Genomic DNA, 19,736 nt, shown 5'->3' with positions numbered 1-19,736 from the left:
CTTCATGCCACTTCAGTGGACCAAATTATTCCCAGTGCAAAGCTTCTGCTCAAATTGAATAATATAGTAATTACCATGAGATGACACCACGTAAATTTGAGAGCTGGTTTAAATCATTCTTACTTCCAAGTATTAAGGAAAAATCCCTTGATTATCCACAAATCATTCCGTACAGATTGATCGGGTCCCTGTTTTCAATAGCAGGAAGAGCAATACAGTAGAATCCCATTTATCCAAAATATCCGGAACCACTTCGGTTGATACATTTTTTCGGATGACACATGGTAAATATTTTCGGAAGTTAAATGTCAAAATAAAAATGCATAAACTCTGTTAAGCAAAGGTGCATACTGTACATTAACATTAAAATATTTACATAATATCACTCACTGTATAAAATCAGTGATTTTTTTCTGAATTTTCTTGGTGCAGCGCTGTTGTGCAGCTATGTCGCGCCACCATTTAATCAACTATACATCAGCTGGTGTAGATTCATTGGTTTGTTCAACAAAGTGCAAAGCAATCTGGAATAATGAAACAATTTTTTGTTACTACTAAACTGAATACTGTATACTGTAATTTTATTACAGTACTGTAATTGAAGCGTGTGGTACTGTATTTTAATAAAAATTCGAAATCAATCTTACCTCCATTACATTAAATCCATCACCTGCTGTAACTCAATTCCTAGACTGCTATTGTCAAGGTAAGAGTCGTCTGCATAATCTGCCTAGTAGCTCATATAGCAAGAGAATTACTAATATCGACGGCTAAGAATGAGAGGGTAAAAACAATATATTAAAATACAATTTTGCAAGAGCATTTCGGATAAGACAGGTTTCGGTTAAGCGGGGTTCTACTGTATTCTGGACTGGTTGTGAAGGAATGGAATTGAAGTTGCTGAGGAACTCACCAAGGCAAATTGTCCGATGACATAAATCAGGATTCGTTAGGTATGTTATTGAAGAATTAGTAGAAAAATACAGGTACAAAGTAATCTGCCTTTCCCATATCATAGTCATTTTAAAGCTAGGAGCTAGATGAAGGTTTATGTAACAGAGAATAATAAAATATTTACATTAACTGCTGTGGAAAACTGAATGAATAAAGCCATACATCAAATGACACCAAAGAAATGCAGACGAGTAATTGATCACACTTGGAGGGTTATGAATGGGATTGGGAGCGTGAAGGCTTTCTGCAAGGTAATGTAAAAGAAATTATCATTAATGTGGGCGAGAGTAAATGTCGCAGCAGCAAATACTTTTTTTTTTTTTACAATTTACTTTATATCGCTCTGACACAGATAGGTCTTATGGCGATGATGAGATAGAAAAGGCCTAGGAGTGGGAATGAAGCGGCCATGGCCTTAATTAAGGAATAGCATTTGCCTTGTGTGAAAATGTGAAACCATCTTCAGGGCTGCTGAAAGTGGGTTTCGAACCTTCTACCTCCCAGATGCAAGTTCACAGCTGTGCACCCCTAACCGCACGGTCAACTCACCTGATAGCAAAGACAGTGACGAACTACGGGATGAAACACTGGCATCAGACAGCGAACAAATGCTATATGAGGATTACTTAGTTCTTTTCCCAGGTTGAACCGTGTTGTTGTTTTCTGTACATTCCGTACAGTTTGCCGACGTTTCAAATGCAATGCAGTATTCTTTGTCAAGGCAACTGAAATACCCCTACTTGATCTGAGGTAATCAGTCTCCCAGGCAGGAATAAGAAGCATTTCCCCTCCTGTGAAAGAAGGTAAGCTCTGCATTGTGATTTCCTGTCACTTTCCGTAACTTGGTTGCACAAATATTTGTTTCTTTTTAGTTTATCTTCAGACTTCTTTTTGCTGGTCGTAAAGATGCCATATTTTAATGCCTTCACTTTATTACTTGTCCTTATTTTTGAGTATTCATCCTCAAAATATTCTATGATATAGTTACATTACTGCAACCACCGTCTCGCTTTGGAAATTCCTGTATCATTCAGCCAATGACCTCAGCTGGTTTTCATTTCAAGGAAACAAACAGTGGTCACTCTCTAATCTCCTCTTATCTTTACAAGTTGCATGATGTAGAAAATAGCAGTGCTAATTTCAGACTACAGCTTTTGTTGTGGAGAGATGGGAATTTACACTGTACAGTTCTGTGAACGATGTGCATGGTTAAATTCTTAAGACGATAAGCAGCATTAAACACTCAAAATTTTTTTTTTGCTAGGGGCTTTACGTCGCACCGACACAGATAGGTCTTATGGCGATGATGGGATAGGAAAGGCCTAGGAGTTGGAAGGAATCGGCCGTGGCCTTAATTAAGGTACAGCCCCAGCATTTGCCTGGTGTGAAAATGGGAAACCACGGAAAACCATCTTCAGGGCTGCCGATAGTGGGATTCGAACCTACTATCTCCTGGATGCAAGCTCACAGCCGCACGGCCAACTCGCCCGGTACACTCAAAATTAATGCTGCAAATAATACTGTATAGATGCCCTATTAATGATTAGTTATTGAATATTTTTAGTAGGGACCTTGAGCAGCATATACCCCAAGTGCTGATGGGCTGTCACTGGTCACGTGGCTGATGACGTCACGGCGTTCGGAAAATTTGAATAGTGGGTGCGGTTGTTTGACAGCTGGGGTATGTGATTCACCTCGGCTACGTGTGCGGGTATAAACTTCCACACTGGCTGAGATTGCATGCCTAACCTCAAGCTGACAATGCGTTAACCTAGCCTGAGGGGTTACCCTTCCCTACACCAGCTTACAGGCTTGGAGTACTAGGCAAGATGGCTGCTATACATCACCTATATAGAAGGTTTTACGCTTTCATACTAACAAACAGTTCTTTCAAGTTGTTACTTTTGATTTTATTAGGGGCATTGTAACAACATGGTCATCAGCCCCGTATACTTATAGATACCAACAAATTAATTTAAAATACCACCTAATCGATATTTTATTTCTTGCCTTTTGGCAAAATTATAAAAACATTAACATATACAGGACATGTTTTGACCACTTAGTGGTCATCTTCAGCTGTCTCTAAATAGCTTAGATGAAACTGTTTGAATAGTACATACATACATACATACATACATACCTTTTCATTATAGACTGTTATGCCTTTCAGCGTTCCGTCTGCAAGCCTCTGTGAATTTACTAAACGTCACCACAATCCTCTATTTGCAAGTAGTGCAGTGGCCTCATTTAGTTCTATACCTCTTATCTTAAAATTGTTAGAAACTGAGTCTAACCATCGCTGTCTTCATCTCTCCCTACTTCTCTTACCCTCCATAACAGAGTCCATTATTCTCCTACGTAACCTATCCTCCTCCATTCGCCTCACACGACCCCACCACCGAAGCTGGTTTATGCATACAGCTTCATCCATCAAGTTCATTCCTAAATTAGCTATTATCTCCTCATTCCGAATAACCTCCTGCCATTGATACCACCTGTTTGTACCAGCAATCATTCTCGCTACTTTCATGTCTGTTACTTCTAACTTATGAATAAGATATCCTGAGTCCACCCAGCTTTCGCTCCCGTAAAGCAAAGTTGGTCTGAAAACAGACCGATGTAAAGATAGTTTCGTCTGGGAGCTGACTTCCTTCTTACAGAATACTGTTGATCGCAACTGTGAGCTCACTGCATTAGCTATACTACACCTTGATTCAGTCTCACTTACTACATTACCATCCTGGGAGAACACACAACCTAAATACTTGAAATTATCGACCTGTTCTAGCTTTGTATCACCAATCTGATATTCAATTCTATTGAATTTCTTACCTAATGTCATCAATATAGTCTTCGAAAGGCTAATTTTCATACCATACTCCTTGCACCTATTTTCATGTTCCAAGACTGCAGGCTTTCTGCACAATCTGCCATTAAAACCAAGTCATCAACATAGGCCAGACTGCTTACTACATTTCCACCTAACTGAATCCCTCCCTGCCATTTTATACCTATCAGCAGATGATCCATGTGAACTACGAACAGCAAAACCCCTATAAGTACCCTGAACCAAGAACTCATTCTACCATCAATTCTCACTGAAGTCCAGTTGTCAACATAAAAGCCTTTGATTGATTTTAATAATCTACCTTAATTCTGTTAATTCTATTAATAGTAAGGTGAGGGTAAGGGTGTATTCTGCCCGAAGGCAGGTCTGAACCTCCGCAGAGGTGTGCCTGAGCCGGAGTTTACGTACGGTAGGGTGGCCATTTCCTTTCCGCTCCTCCATTCCCTTACAACTCCCCCCCCACCAACAGCGAGTGGCAACCCACCCAAATCTTGACTACGCCCAATGTTGCTTAAATTCGGAGATCTCACAGGATTCGGTGTTTCAACACGCCACATTAAAATCTTTAACTATTTTCCCATGGGAACTTAAACTATTACTTAAGGTGCTGAAAATGGGGAAAGGCAGGGGGGCAGGGGGGGGGGGTGAGGTGGTGTGTAAAAAGGATGCTTAAATTACAATTTGCATCTACAGTGATGTTAAAAAAACTTATTTTATAATTGAACATACTGAAAAATCTTAAAACGTCTGTAATGAGGCACTTTTTGTAAAAACAGTAGGTGGCTTGATCTTGTTTCTTTTAAAAAGTCGATGTGTATATCAGTATTCGGGTTTTTATTGATTGTCTGTTGTGTTGAGTATCTTCCTTGAAAGTTGCTTCTCTGTTATGTTGCATGAAATGGCGGTCTTCAGATTTGGGCAGCTTGCCTCACGATCTTTTCTGGAATGGTGTCCATTCTCCGCCGCCTTGGGACTGTGTGTGTGTACACGACCTAGTGTTACAGCGATGTGTCACAGCTTGCTTGTTCGTACGATTCATCAGAGAGAGGGGAAGTAAGGTTGTATCGTCATCCAATACATCTCGCGAAGGGGGAGAGAGTACTAGCTGTGCTTCCGTGATGCCGTATTTGATTATTTTACTTGTTCATCTTATTTGTTTTCTGTTTACCCATTCCATGTATTTACTTATATGCTCATATAAAAGGATTTTTTGGTCATTCATTCATTTAAATTCCATCCTTTGTTCTCTAGTTTATCACAATAATGTGGATATTTTCTAGATTGTTCATAAGACTTCCTTTATTAATCCTACTGATGATTTGGAGATCTTGTCTAATGTTAGTAAATTTGTGGCTAGCCTCTTTCATATGAGCTCCCAAAGTAGAGAATCTCCTGTACTTCTCTGCATTAACGTGCTCCTGATATCTAATTATAAAGCTTCTTCCTAATTGTCCCACGTATGTTTTTTATACTGATTGCATGTCAACCTATAAATGCCTGATTCCTGAAATTCGTTGTCCTTAAGTTTATTGACTTTGTTATGATTGAAGAATCTATGTTTCATGTTGTTGTTAGTTGAGAATGCTACTTTGGTGTTGTGTTTCTTAAACAAATTTGTAATTTCGTAAATCCTTGGGTTATTAAAGGTGAATGTGATGTACCTCTTTGCTTTCTCCAATTGCTGCTTTAATTTTATTTGTTGTTGATATTTGCACTTAGTAATGATTTTATTGATGAATTTCAAACTGTAGCCATTAAATAGGGCTTGCTGGTGAATGTAAGTTAGTTCCTTCTTCTTGTCTGTTTCTGATAATGAAATTTCAAAGGCCCTGTTGATGAAACTATAGTAAGCAAATTTCTTTTGTGGAATGGGGTGTAAGGAATCACTTTTTATTGTGGTTGGTGTAACAGTGCGGTTTCTAGTATTCTAAACAGGAACTAGTTGTTTTTCTAAATTGTTTGAATATCTAGAAAATTGAGCATGCCTTCTTCTTCTTCTTCTACTTCAGTATTAAAAAACATACGTGGGACAGTCAGGAAGAAGCTTTATAATTAGATATCAGGAGCATGTTAATGCAGAGAAGTACAGGAGATTCTCTGCTATGGGAGCTCATATGAAAGAGGCAAGCCACAAACTTACTAACATTAGACAAGATCTCCAAATCATCAGTAGGATTAATAAAGGAAGTCTTACGAACAATCTAGAAAATATTCACATTATTCTTGATAAACTAGAGAACAAAGGATAGAATTTAAATGAAAAGAATGACCAAAAATACCTCCTATATGAGCATATAAGTAAATACATGGAATGTGTAAACAGAAAACAAATAAGACGAACAAGCAAAATAATCAAATACGATGTCATGGAAGCACAGCTAGTACACCCTCCCGCTTCACGAGACGTATTGGATGATGACACAACCTTACTTCCCCTCTCTCCGGCAAATCGTACGAACAAGGAAGCTGTGACTAATCGCTGTAACACTAGGTCGTGTACACAGACACAGTCCCAAGGCAGTGGAGAATAGACACCATTCCAGAAAAGATCGTGAGGCAAGCTGCCCAAATCTGAAGACCGCCAATCCAGGCAACATAACAGAGAAGTCACCATAGAACTTTTGTAAATTAAAGAGTTCATCACAACCTGATAATAAAATTAATAAGCAACTTTCAAGGGAGATACTCAACACAACAGACAATCAATAAAAACCTTTAGACTGATATATACATTGACTTTTTAAAATAAACAAGATCAAGCCACCTAATATTTTTACAAAAAGTGCCTCATTACAGACCTTTTAAGATTTTTCAACATGTTCAATTAGAAAACAAGTTTCTTAACATCACGTAGACGCGAATTGTAATTTATGCATCTATTTACACACCACCTCAAACCCCCCCCCCCACACACCTTTCCAGCACCTTAATAATAGTTTTAATTTCCCATGGGAAAATAGTTTAAGATTTGAATGTGCTTACTATTCAAATGGTTTCATCTAAGCTATTTAGAGACAGCTGAAGATGATCACTAAGTGGTCGAAACATGTCCTGTATATGTTAATGTTTTTATAATTCTGCCAAAAGGCAAGAAATAAGGTACCGATTAGGTGGTATTTTAAATTAATTTGTTGATTGAACTCATCGATATGGTCATGAAGTGGACAGCTTGCAATACAGGTAGACCTCGTTATGCGCGATAGTTATGTTTGCGTAATTGCCGCGCATACCAAATTTGCATAAACTGAGATTCATTTTATATGTAAAATATATAGTGTAGTCGTATATTAATTACATTATTGTCGTGTACTATCCCAGACAATATATCCCTCCGTTCATTTATTTTTTGCAAATAACTTATTTTATTTTTAATTTAATTTTTTTTCCCGTAAAGAATGGCTAAGGAGAGCGAGTGTACTTACTGTGGGTGTGGTGAGGCATTGAGGGGTATGAGGGAGGAGTTGGAAAGTTTGAGGGAGATAATTAGGATTCTCACAGAAGACAGGAAGGAAGATAGGACTCCCTCAAAAAATGTACAGGTTACAGTAGGTGTACAAGAGGGAGGGGAAGGAAAAAGAGGAGTTGTAGAAGACAGGTGGTCTAATGTTCTAAGGGGAAGGAGATTGCAGGCTAAGGGCTCTATTCAGGATCAGAATTCAGGACAGGTGTCTGTGCGAAATCGGTACGAGTCACTCCAGGTAGAACAACAAAGAGAAGATGAGGGACAAGGAACTGTTGCTGAGATGCGTGGAAGTAGGAGGAAAGGAAAAGGTAGGAAAGGGAAATGTAGAGTAGAGGATAGGAAAAGACAGGTGGAACAGGGTCATGGGAAGGAGAAAAGGGAGGAGGAAGTAGCTTCTGCAGCTATCAGGAAAGATAGGGCTGACCAGGAGGGGAGGGGATCAAATGAGGTGGGTAGGGTTGAGGCTCTGGTCATGGGGGATTCCATCGTTAGACTCATGGGGTAAGTGTGTGGAGGAAAGGGAACCAGGGTAGAATGTTATCCAGGAATTAGGTTGAGGCAGATGTTGAGGAAAGTAGAAGAGAGGGAGGAGGGGAAGGAGAAGGTGGTAGTGTTTCACGTTGGTACCAACAACGTAAGGCAAGCTGATATAAGTACCAACATAGTTGGAGATGTGTGGGATCTGGTAAATGCAGCACGGGTGAAGTTTAAGAAAGCGGAGATTGTTATTAGTGGAATACTGTGTAGGAGGGATACTGACTGGAGGGTGATTGGGGATTTAAATGAGACTATGGAGTGGGTATGTGGGAAACTGGGAGCGAAATTTCTAGATCCTAATGGGTGCGTAGGAGATAGGGATCTGCGCTCGGATGGCCTTCATTTAAACCACAGTGGTACGTATAAGTTAGGAAATTTGTTCGGAAGGGTAAAAGGGAGGTACATTCAGGGAAACGGGATGGCCTACGGAGCGGTGATAAGGGGACAGGGAACTGGAAATCAAGTAGGGATGACATAAAATTGTTAGTGTTGAACTGTAGAAGTATTGTAAAGAAAGGAATAGAACTAAGTAATTTAATAGATATATATTTACCAGATATTGTAATAGGAGTTGAATCATGGCTGAGAAATGATATAATGGATGCAGAAATTTTCTCACCGCACTGGAATGTGTATCGTAGAGATAGGATAGGAATGGTGGGAGGTGGAGTGTTCATTCTGGTGAAAGAAGAATTTGTACGCTACGAAAAAGTTAAAGATGAGACACATGAAATTCTAGGTGTACGGCTCATTTCTAAAGATAATAGGCAACTTGATATATTTGGAGTGTACAGATCGGGAAGGGGTAGCACTGACGTGGATTCGGAATTATTTGATAGGATAGTCAGCTATGTGGGAAACGACGTGGAAAGAAGTGTGATTGTAGCGGGAAATCTGAATTTGCCAGATGTCAATTGGGAAGGAAATGCGAACGACAGGAAGCATGACCAACAAATGGCAAATAAGTTAATATGGGAAGGACAGCTGATTCAGAAAGTGATGGAACCAACCAGAGGGAAAAATATCCTGGATGTCATGCTGATAAAACCAGATGAGCTCTATAGGGAAAATGAAGTAATGGATGGTATTAGTGATCATGAAGCTGTTTTTGTGGTAGTTAAAAATAAATGTGATAGAAAGGAAGGTCTTAAAAGTAGGACTGTTAGGCAGTACCATATGGCTGATAAAGCAGGCATGAGGCAGTTTCTAAAAAGTAACTATGATCGGTGGAAAACGGAAAATAAAAATGTAAACAGACTCTGGGATGGGTTTAAAGAAATTGTTGAGGAATGCGAAAACAGGTTTGTACCTTTAAGGGTGGTAAGGAATGGTAAAGACCCACCTTATTATAATAGAGAAATAAAGAGACTAAGAAGTAGGTGCAGACTGGAAAGAAATAGAGTTAGAAATGGCTGTGGAAGTAAGGAGAAATTGAAGGAACTTACTAGAAAATTGAATCAAGCAAAGAAGGCAGCTAAGGATAACATGATGGCAAGCATAATTGGCAGTCATACAAATTTTAGTGAAAAATGGAGGGGTATGTATAGGTATTTTAAGGCAGAAACAGGTTCCAAGAAGGACATTCCAGGAATAATTATTAATGAACAAGGGGAGTGTGTATGTGAGGATCTTCAAAAGGCAGAAGTATTCAGTCAGCAGTATGTAAAGATTGTTGGTTACAAGGATAATGTCGGGATAGAGGAGGAGACTAAGGCCAAAGAAGTAATAAAATTTACATATGATAACAATGATACAAAAGTTTAAAACTAGAAAAGCGGCTGGAATTGATCAGATTTCTGGGGATATACTAAAGACAATGGGTTGGGATATAGTACCATATCTGAAGTACTTATTTGATTATTGTTTGGTCGGAGGAGCTATACCAGATGAATGGAGAGTTGCTATAGTAGCCCCTGAGTATAAAGGAAAGGGTGATAGACATAAAGCTGAAAATTACAGGCCAGTCAGTTTGACATGCATTGTATGTAAGCTTTGGGAAGGCATTCTTTCTGATTATATTAGACATGTTTGTGAAATTAATAACTGGTTCGATAGAAGGCAATTCGGTTTTAGGAAAGGTTATTCCACTGAAGCTCAACTTGTAGGATTCCAGCAAGATATAGCAGATATCTTGGATTCTGGAGGTCAAATGGACTGTATCGCGATTGACCTGTCTAAAGCATTTGATAGTGTGGATCATGGGAGACTACTGGCAAAAATGAGTGCAATTGGACTAGACAAAAGATTGACTGAATGGGTTGCTATATTTCTAGAAAATAGATCTCAGAGAGTTAGAGTAGGTGAAGCTTTATCTGACCCTGTAATAGTTGAGAAGGGAGTTCCTCAGGGCAGTGTTATCGGACCTTTATGTTTTCTTATATATATAAATTATATGAGTAAAGGAGTGGAATCGGAGGTAAGGCTTTTTCCGGATTATGTTATTCTCTATAGAGTGATAAATAAGTTACAAGATTGTGAGCAACTGCAATGTAGGTAACCTCAAAAATGTTGTGAGATGGACAGCAGGCAATGGTATGTTGATAAACGGGGTTAAAAGTCAGGTTGTGAGTTTCACAAATAGGAAAAGTCCTCTCAGTTTTAATTACTGCGTTGATGGGGTGAAAGTTCCTTTTGGGAATCATTGTAAGTATCTAGGTGTTAATATAAGGAAAGATCTTCATTGGGGTAATCACATAAATGGGATTGTAAATAAAGGGTACAGATCTCTGCACATGGTTATGAGGGTGTTTAGGGGTTGTAGTAAGGATGTAAAGGAGAGTGCATATAAGTATCTGGTAAGACCCCAACTAAAGTATGGTTCCAGTGTATGGGACCCTCACCAGGATTACTTGATTCAAGAACTGGAAAAAATCCAAAGAAAAGCAGCTCGATTTGTTCTGAGTGATTTCCGACAAAAGAGTAGCGTTACAAAAATGTTGCAATGTTTGGGTTGGGAAGAACTGAGAGAAAGAAGAAGAGCTGCTCGACTAAGTGGTATGTTCCGAGCTGTCAGCGGAGAGATGGCGTGGAATGATATTAGTAGGCGAATAAGTTTGAATGGCGTTTATAAAAGTAGGAAAGATCACAATATGAAGATAAAGTTGGAATTCAAGAGGACAAACTGGGGCAAATATTCATTTATAGGAAGGGGAATTAGGGATTGGAATAACTTACCAAGGGAGATGTTCAATAAATTTCCAATTTCTTTGAAATCATTTAGGAAAAGGCTAGGAAAGCAACAGATAGGGAATCTGCCACCTGGGCGACTGCCCTAAATGCAGATCAGTATTGATTGATAAGGGTAGATTTCCGTTTACTCACATATTAATTTTAAAATAGCAGAGATTCTTAGTATTTTTACAAAATATAACCATTGTCCTGTTTCTGAAGCGCATTTTAATGCAAACTTTATAACTTAAAAATTTAACACTGAAATACACAATAATAAACAAAACTCTGCATACTAGTGCTGGGGACGGAGCGGAGCGGAGGAGTTGTTTTGACGTCATCACCCGGTAGTACCGAGTGAACTACTGAGTGAATGTCCTGACGCGGGACGTTTAAAAAAGGTTATAGGTATGGCACTGCGAAGGTATTGCACCCCCCTATTAATACCCTTCTCTCATAACGTAACAACTGTAAATAACTGCATATATATTCACTATAATTGTTCTATACGTAACTGCCAGGGAGTAGGAGGTAGTATGTGAAATAAATGTTAGTAACTCGTATAGTTAACTCATTCGAATAGTGAAACAAAGTATGGCGCATACCTACCGAAAGGGTTTGTATACAAGGGGATTGGAATTTAACAGAAAAGTAATGTATTAACAATTATTTCGTAAGTTCATGTGATACGGTACACTGTTAATGAGAAGAATAACCTGAATATCAAGAATCTTATCAGAATATAATGAAAAACACTGACATAATTTCATCTACCCATGGCTAAATGGTTAGCGTGCTGGCCTTTGGTCACAGAGGTCCCGGGTTCGATTCCCGGCAGGGTCGGGAATTTTAACCATCATTGGTTAATTTCACTGGCACTGGGGCTGGGTGTATGTGTCGTCTTCATCATCATTTCATCCTCATCATGACGCGCAGGTCACCTACAGGTGTCAAATCGAAAGACCTGCACCTGGCGAGCCGAACATGTCCTCGGACACTCCCGGCACTAAAAGCCATACGCCATTTCATTTCATCTACAGGATGACAAAAGTAATTACGTAAATGAACGTTGACTGGAATGTCCTTCTTTGCAAATGTGATTACAAAACATATCTGACAACATACTACCACACGTCCCAATGCCAAACAGCTATCAGTAGAATGCTTCTATAAATACAGTTACTATATCATTATACCGGTATTATATTATATTATATTATATTATATTATATTATATTATATTATATTATATTATATTATATTATATTATATTATCGCGTATGTGCGGCCACAAAATTTGCATTTTGCGTGTTTCCTATTATCAGTGATGTCAAAAAACTGCCAGGCATCCGACGGTTTTCGTGGCATTTGTGGAACAACGTTCTGTAAAAATTTCTTTAAATTCCTTTAAATGTTCTAAAAATATAACTACTATCTACGAATATGTTTAAATATCACATTAACACCACAAATATAATCTAACAGACTTTACATTATCTACAAAACATAACAAGCGTAGGAAATATATACGCACATTCGAAACACACAGATTGAATACAGTTACTTTCGTACGTGTGTTATGCGCTACACTGTGCTCAGGTCCTCCGCGAGTACTCGCAGTTGTAAGCGGAGGGGATCGGTGGTGCGCTCTACCGCTACAACCGATTACTCATCGGTATTACTCGCTCCGTCCCCACCAAAGAGGATAGGGGTCCCCACCTCTACTGCATACGAGCTCTTTGCTTTAGCCTGAATAGCAGCTCCGGAGAGAGGCATGTGTTGTTGGTTGTGATGCTCAATCCAATCCATTCTTTCCATCGCTTCCGAGCGAGATTTGGTCACTCTAGTCACACTTTAGTTAGTAGAAGATTGAGCAGTTTTTTCGAATTGATTCTGCATTGCCACGAATAGTTCTCACAGTGGATTCACTAAGTCCCAAAGCATGCTGAATGTCATCAAATACAGTAGAGACAATACGCGACACTGAGCGAGATATCGAGGGACAGCTATTGGAACTCACTCTAGCGAATAGACCTGAACAGTACTGATTCTCTCATAAGAGCACGTGTATTTTTGTGTGAAGTTTTTGGTGTTAGTTATGCGTTTTCAGTGAGTTGACATAATTAAATAGTAGCGTGTGTCATTCCTTGATATCTCCTCTCAACATGAGGGGAAAGACGTGTGCAGTGTTTGGCTGCAGTAATTACGAAGTAGAGAAAAATGCGCGGTCGTTCTTTAGGTTCTCTCATGACAAGAACATGTAAGTAATATTGTGTTTGCATATATATTTTCTTCCAGTGACAGAGATAGTACTTCATAATCTTCTGACCTGCTCGACCCATATTTTAACTGGCATAAAATGTAATACGCATATTTTATTGTATAGTGCAGCAGTTAACCTTCAATACCTATGTGTTGTTGTAGGTGTGATCTGTGGGTTTTGAAATGTCACAGCAGTGATTTGGACAAGGTGTACAAGAAAAAAGGGACGTTACGCTTATATAAGAATTATAAGATCTGTTCAGATCATTTCCAGGCCAGCGACTTTAAAAATCCTCGACTATACAGCCAAGGGTATGTTACATTTTTACTCTAATTGTACATAAATATTCCTCAAAGCATCACTATCGACAACATTTTCATACTTTTCTTTTTTTAATCACTCTTCTCAGATTAAAGCCGGAATTTTATAGATTTTCTTTCTGTTAGTAGGCTTCATGTTAAGAGGAAAATTGTCCAGCTTTTAAATGTTAACTCATTGCATCATGTGTGTAAGGAATGTGCCGATATTTTTATTGACAAGTGTCGTAATGTGATCATACAATGTTTTTAAATGAGAAAAAAGACAAATCCAACCGTAAAAGTTCAGGCAGGAATGCTAAAGCTAAAAAAGTAATGCATAAATGAAAGATCAAGCCATTTCACAGCAGCCCATTTCATATCTTGTTTATGTGTCTAATTTCACTCTTTGAATAATAACCTTTTAAATAATTCTCCATTCATTTATCCAGAATTGCTTTAGCAACTTCGAAGTTAATATCTCAATACTACTTTCTTTCTAGACGTAACTTATTTATCCATTTCCGTATATACATTTCCATTGATATTTGAATTTAACGCGATTTGTTCAGGTCAAGTTACTAGGAGCGCCACCGTCGAATTGTCTCCCAGTTTAGCAAGGCGAAATCCGTAAGTGTCGCGTATTGTCTCTACTGTATTTGATGTCATCAATACGCTCACCTTTCTCATAGCGATCCAAAACGTCTAAATTTGTTTCTAACGAATACGACTTTGGTACACGCTTATTTCTTTCGACAGCCTCTATTTCTTTCCTTTTGCCCGGATTTTTAAAAAGGGAACCCTTCAAGTGTAGCTTCGCAGCTCTATTGACCGGAACTAACGATTTACGTTTCGACAAACACGACAGAATCTTGATTTATCAGTTTCATTTTCCGTATTGCCCGTTATCGTAAGTTATAGACGAGAATGGTTCCACCTTATCAATACAAATTTATTTATACAAATATCTACAGAACCGGTTTCGACTCTTTACATGTAGTCATCCTCAGCTGTACACCGTTACCTTCACATAAATCAAATTAGTTGATTTGCCTTGTCCATAATAATAGTCATAATGATAGGATGTATCTTACTTCTAAATTGAGCATACATCAGGGTAAATTCGACTATGTACAATCTAAAATGTGTAGGTGAATTTTTAGGCCTAAAATCATGTAAACCGGGCGAGTTGGCCGTGCGCGTAGAGGCGCGCGGCTGTGAGCTTGCATCCGGGAGATAGTAGGTTCGAATCCCACTATCGGCAGCCCTGAAAATGGTTTTCCGTGGTTTCCCATTTTCACACCAGGCAAATGCTGGGGCTGTACCTTAATTAAGGCCACGGCCGCTTCCTTCCAACTCCTAGGTCTTTCCCATCCCATCGTCGCCATAAGACCTATCTGTGTCGGTGCGACGTAAAGCCCCTAGCAAAAAAAAAAAACATCATGTAAATGGGCTGTTATTAGAAGTACAATTACGTAAACACTTTTTTAAAAATATATGTGAAATATGTAAAATGTTGTCTTAAGATATACAGTAAGTAAAATCCGTTATAATAAATAAATAGGAAACATTTTGTTGGAATAAGTTTTCGTCTTGCGTACGTTGATTTTCTTCAATAGGATGTGAAAATCATGTAAATGGACTATTATTAAAAGTACAGTTACATAAACACTCTTAAAAATATATATAGTACATGTAGAATGTCATCTTAAAATGTGCAAATTCATGTAAGATCCGTTAGAGTAAATAGGAAACAATTTTTAGAGTAAGTTTCTGGTCTTGCATTCGTTGATTTTCTTCAATATGATATGGAGAATGTCTATGCTATTTTGTAAGTGGTGCTCTTCTTTCTGCTGTATATTATGCTTTTTCATTAGTTTATGGTTGACTTATCAATCATTAATAACAAGTCTGATGTATTGTCCGAGGTAGATGTGTGCAGCTGCGGTTGAATATGGCTGGAGTATTGCATGTAATTTCTATTCTGTGAGTGTCAAATGCAGGAAGGTGGGTCTTCTCTGGTCTATAAATGCCGATGTGTGCACGCCAGGCAGCCAAAGCTAGCGCATCACAACCACAATAGCAATCACACACTTCGGCATTTATAGACCAGAGAAGACCCACCTTCCTGCATTTGACACTCACAGAATAGAAATTACATTCAATACTGCAGCCATATTCAACCGCAGCTGCACACATCTACCTCGGACAATACATCAGACTTGTTATTAATGATTGATAAGTCAACCATAAACTAATGAAAAAGCATAATATACAGCAGAAAGAAGAGCACCACTTACAAAATAGCATAGACATTCTCCATATCATATTGAAGAAAATCAACGAATGCAAGACCGGAAACTTACTCTAAAAATTGTTTCCTATTTACTCTAACGGATCTTACATGAATTTGCACATTTTAAGATGACATTCTACATGTACTATATATATTTTTAAGAGTGTTTATGTAACTGTACTTTTAATAATAGTCCATTTACATGATTTTCACATCCTATTAAAGAAAATCAACGTACGCAAGACGAAAACTTATTCCAACAAAATGTTTCCTATTTATTTATTATAACGGATTTTACTTACTGTATATCATAAGACAACATTTTACATATTTCACATATATTTTTAAAAAAGTGTTTACGTAATTGTACTTTTAATAACAGCCCATTTACATGATTTTAGGCCTAAAAAATTCACCTACACATTTTAGATTGTACATAGTCGAATTTACCCTGATGTATGCTCAATTTAGAAGTAAGATACATCCTATCATTATGACTATTATTATGGACAAGGCAAATCAACTAATTTGATTTATGTGAAGGTAACGGTGTACAGCTGAGGATGACTACATGTAAAGAGTCGAAACCGGTTCTGTAGATATTTGTATAAATAAATTTGTATTGATAAGGTGGAATCTTTCTCGTCTATAACTTATTATAAAACACGACAGAAGAAGCAAGTAGAGATGCGCTTGCCCCGTTTAAACTTCCCGCGCGATGTAGTGTACGTTACAGATTTCGGCACGCATGTTTGTACTCGCCTCATGGCATTACAGCTTCCACGTACTGTTAACGGATGGCAGCACTAGACATGAAACCAACATCGCGTATACGCGAAATCGCGGATAACGAATCTGCGTATAACGGGGTTTACGTACTTGTAGTAGTGTCTTAAAATATACTCATGTCAGAGAGGAGATGAACACACCCCTAAATTAAAAAAAACAAAATTTCTTCAACTGATGGTGGTAGAAATCTGATTTTTAGCTTAAAATATGTTTAAAATTATCCTCTAACCAGTGATATACATCAACTTATCACAACTGTTTCTTCTCAGAAATTTGCGGTAAAAATAACTTTTAACATTAACAAAGTATTGGGTGATACTTTAAATTACTTTTAGAGTAAAAATATGTTGGGGGTGAAAACAACCCTTAATTTAAAATTTATGAAAAATTATTCTCTGTTGAAATATATATATATATATATATATCAAATTCCCCCAAACACTTTCTTTTCAAAGTTTTGGGGAAAAATGACTTTGAACGTTAATTTTTATTCGGAGGATACTTTAAATGACGATTAGAGAAACCTTAACTTAAAAATTTAATTTCTCCTCAATTGATAGTCCTAGAAAACTGACTTTTAGCTTAAAATGTGTAACCGCTATTGCAGTGGTTACACTAAACAAAACACTAAACACAGTAAAGGAAATTAAGTGCCATTACACAGTACCAAAAAACACTACACACTCAGGGAAACATCAGCTGAAATGACGCGGATCTCCGCCAATAACAACTTTCGTAAAAATCAGTAGGGCCAACTAATGGACAATAAACCAGGAAAGTGGGAAGGAGCTGGTACCTACCGAGAGTATGGACATAGCTTAGATTGCAGTTTCAGAAATAATCAACAGTGATCCTTAATTTGAAAAATATTATTTACAAATGGATTTTACAAATAAATTCCGAACAAATGCGCCATACGAATTAAATGTTCTGTGATACAACTTAGTGATTCTTTGACAATAGGTTCCTACGAGTTCAAAAATTCAAACGAACTATACATCTAGTTACAAATCCAGTTGTGCAATGCAATTTAGTAGTTTAAAAGAAACGTAATATGCTATTACAATCTACAGTGAAGTTAAATGTACTTTTCAAAATTCAGGCGTACATTAGGTGACACGGAACTCCCAGAGGCAAAACCCCAAACTAAATGTATTAAACTACAATTTACATATTTAGCGAAACAAGAAACGGGGAATGCCTCGAAAACAAACAGGCAAGCCCAGCTGAAAAGCTAAGACATCATAAATAATTAAGTGGCGAATCTAGGTGAGGTTAGGGTAGACTCCTATATGAAAAGACAAGCGAACATTACAGGAAATTTAAGCTGGAACGGAAATCAAGAGCGGTTACCCAAAAGGTGGCCCATCCCGGTAGCGAGACGACATCAAAACTTCGGACAACCAGATAGACTGCTGACCGACCACAGACAGACAGACAGACAGACAGACAGACAGACAGACAGACAGACAGACAGACAGACCACGAAATGCTGCCTTGCACTCTTTATAAGGGAAACCCTGGCCTAGGGGTAGCAAATCTGAACGCATGAGCCCGCCTATCGTCACCCAGATTCACCAATCACAACTCCTACTTCAGTCGCGTACTTTAAATAAGTTTCTCGAATACACACGCTCGCGAACCTTCCATTTCCAGAACAGTCAGAAAATACTTTCTAGAATACATAATCAACAAAAGGCAACACACCCTGTTCAAAAATTCGCGTCACAAATTTTCTGGACACTCCCAGTAAATATAGAACTGAAATCTACTATTTACAAATACAATATGTGATTAAATATTACACTGTACAGGTTAGGTTGTTACCAATAAAAACATTATCACCATACTTCAGATCATACAGTAAGTACCGGTACTACGGAAGGTTTACAAATAAAGTCTTCAATAAACACTTTCCATTTTCCAAAACATTGTACACCTGTGACATCTTCCCCCCCCCCCCCCCCTCGAAAGTCGAGCCACGCTCGACCAATAACATAATTTTACTGGGGAGAAGGCGATCAATTTATAAAACATTCTCACAAATTATAGATAGGAAAGATACATGACCCTAACAATCATGATTTCTTGAAGTTGACTTTCTAACACAAAACAAAACAAACTGTCACTACACTTCAAAATGCCTTCTGAACCTTTTACAATTGGTTTGAATATTTCTACTTTGTCCACCAAAGGATGTACACTTCTTCCTTCTGCTAGAAACTTCTCACTTTGTTGCCAAACAGCGTTCAAAGCCTCCTTAGTCAAGTTATGGACTAAGTATTTTGCACCACGTTTCCACACCAGTCACAGCACGGCTAGGCCGAGGTTCTCGCTGATCAAAGACATTTATTAATATTATTATCTAGACTCACAGAGTGCGCTGGTGTTATGCGTAAAATTGAACATCTTCGCGCATCGCCATCTTGCGGTCACTTCAGTTTTGAATGCATGGTTAACACGTGGTTTTGTTTACATTTCGTTGTGTGTTTTTCATGGTGTTTCCTATCGGTTAGTGGATCTGTGGTTGTGTTATGTACAAAGTGATTAATATATAGTATTGGCAACTATTTTTAGTGATAACTGCGAGCTAGGCCTAAGTTAAGCCGTAAGTGTGGAGTGGAGAACTATTCACGATGGTGACCTCTTGTGCAGCTTTCAATTGTACAAATTGGCTTCGTAAGGGATCTGGTATTTCTTTTCACAAGTGAGTACAAATTGAAATGTTACAAAATTACCATAATCGAGAATGGGCTATAGAGTGGTGGATCAGGGATGTATGGACGTGGCATTCTCAATGTTTAGGCTTCTTCTTCTTGGCGTTTTTCATTTCATTAGGGACAGTTCTTAAGAATTAAACAGCTATTCTGAAAAAGCTCACATTTTGTTCTTACAGACTATGTAGGGCTACCCGTATTAAAATTTCGGTAACACGGCCTAGAATCCGGAAAATATGATTGATAAAAAGCTTGGCAAACCCATCTATTTTAGGTCAAAATATGGTTTCAAATTATTAACAATTATGAGAAAAATGATTTATTGATACCATTATCCATGTTTTCACATCATTTTTATAATAAAAGAATTGTTAAATATGCTGTTCCAGAGAAGTTTGACTG

At 38.0% G+C, this 19,736-nt stretch overlaps 1 long non-coding RNA gene across 1 annotated transcript; it reads right to left on the bottom strand.

Moving 5' to 3' along the window:
* Positions 1-412: 412 nt before the first annotated feature.
* On the bottom strand, positions 413-11,264 carry LOC136864623 (uncharacterized). The gene is made up of 3 exons (XR_010859343.1): positions 11,127-11,264; positions 648-770; positions 413-524 (listed from the first exon to the last, which is right to left on the bottom strand). It is a non-coding gene; the product is annotated as an uncharacterized lncRNA (long non-coding RNA).
* Between the last annotated feature and the right edge of the window lie 8,472 nt (positions 11,265-19,736).

This window comes from Anabrus simplex, chromosome 2, assembly GCF_040414725.1.
Source record: "Anabrus simplex isolate iqAnaSimp1 chromosome 2, ASM4041472v1, whole genome shotgun sequence".
NCBI classification, from domain to species: domain Eukaryota; kingdom Metazoa; phylum Arthropoda; class Insecta; order Orthoptera; family Tettigoniidae; genus Anabrus; species Anabrus simplex.
Note: the sequence above shows the minus strand (reverse complement) of the source record. Positions and strands in the feature narration are given on the sequence as shown.